Source organism: Crocuta crocuta, unplaced genomic scaffold (assembly GCF_008692635.1).
Source record: "Crocuta crocuta isolate KB4526 unplaced genomic scaffold, BGI_CrCroc_1.0 scaffold415, whole genome shotgun sequence".
NCBI lineage: Eukaryota > Metazoa > Chordata > Mammalia > Carnivora > Hyaenidae > Crocuta > Crocuta crocuta.
Genome location: NW_027531525.1, coordinates 1241124 through 1242498, shown reverse-complemented (window position 1 = coordinate 1242498; position 1375 = coordinate 1241124). Strand labels below are relative to the sequence as shown.

Here is a 1375-nt window from a genome sequence, read left to right as displayed (position 1 = left end):
GGTGGTAATGACTCAAGAATCCTTTTTTAAAAATGTTTATTTACTATGAGAGAGAGCGTGCACCAAACGAGGGGAAGAGAAAGAGAGGGAGACAGAGGATCTGAAGTGGGCTCAGCGCTGAAAGCAGAGCCCGATGCAGGGCTCAAACCCACGAGCCGCAAGATCATGACCTGAGCTGAAGTCTGACGCTTCACCGACTGAGCCACCTGGGTGCCCTGGTACTTTTGACAAGAGGGTAAGGATGTGCTTTCTTTCTCTTTCAGATCCTCTACTTCAGCCCCAAAGCAGGAAAGTGGGGGAGGGAGGAGGCGGATCTAAGGTAGAGGAGGAGGAGAAGGCTGAAGGCCAGGTGAGTAGAGGCAGCCAGCAGATGAGGAGGCTGGCAAAGGCGAAGCAGCAGCCCTCAGGGGCCCTCCTGGGGGACAGCTGTACCCCCAGGGCTGACTGTGGTGCATGCCTGGCCGGTGGTGTGGTGGTGAGGATGAAGATGTAGGAAAGAGCCAGGGGAGCTGAGTGATATTGAGGAGGGGGGGCAAGGGGCAGCCTCGGAGCATCTTCCTTTGGGTCCTCCCCACCCCTGGGAACCAGGAGGACAGCACCCGTCACAGAGGCCCGGCTTTGTTCTCCTTCCTTCCAGTCCGTTTTGGAAACGTCATGGATCTTTCGGCCAACAGTCTCCAAACCAAACTTCATCCCTTTCACTAGCCAATAAAACTTCCCCCATAGCTTTCATCCAGGAAGATGAAAGTGGCTTCTCCAGACACAGAGTCAGCAGGTTTCTAGACGAAGGAGGCACAGGCTACCCTTCTTGTCAGGCAGCCAGTTCTCAGGAAAGGGGCCCCTCGACTTCAAGATGAAAAACAAGGGGGGCGGGGTCCCTTGTGCAGCCCTTTGAACCCCGGCCTCTCTGGCCAAGGGCAGCCCCCAAGACAGTTAACAAACCAGGCCTCAGCCTCGCCTTGGTTCTTCAGCAAGCCACTGCCATTTGCTCTGGGGACTGTGTGCCTGTCCCTGGGACCCTGTACCACGGCCTCAGCGGCCCTGCTGGCACCAAATCCTTCCTTCCTGGGTGAACGGAGACCCTGAGAGTCCGATGACCTGTCACGGGCCAGTTAGGGACGGTGGCTCCATGCTGGGCTGCTTCCGGGCCCTGCCACCCACCCAGGGAGCTGTATGCGGTACCCAGCCAAGAGATGGGGGGGCACCCCACTTCCGCCTGCGGAGGTTTATGAGGCTAACGAGTGATAATGAGTGCGGCCAATTTTCCTTCCACTTCAAAGCTGGAGGGGAGTATGAGGCTGGAGAAAGTGAAACCAGGGCCGCTGTGGCAGGAGGACATGGGCAAGGTGGGGGGGGGGGGGGGGGGGGGGGGCTG

General features: G+C 58.1%; 1 protein-coding gene across 1 annotated transcript in view; it reads left to right on the top strand.

Annotated features, from left to right (window-relative positions):
• Positions 1–334: 334 nt before the first annotated feature.
• The window catches only part of SELENBP1 (selenium binding protein 1), a 9587-nt gene continuing 8546 nt past the window's right edge, over positions 335–1375 (top strand). The window contains exon 1 of the mRNA XM_077772536.1: positions 335–349. The gene's annotated coding sequence lies outside the window, so the exon portion shown is untranslated. The remainder of the gene's footprint in view (positions 350–1375) is intronic.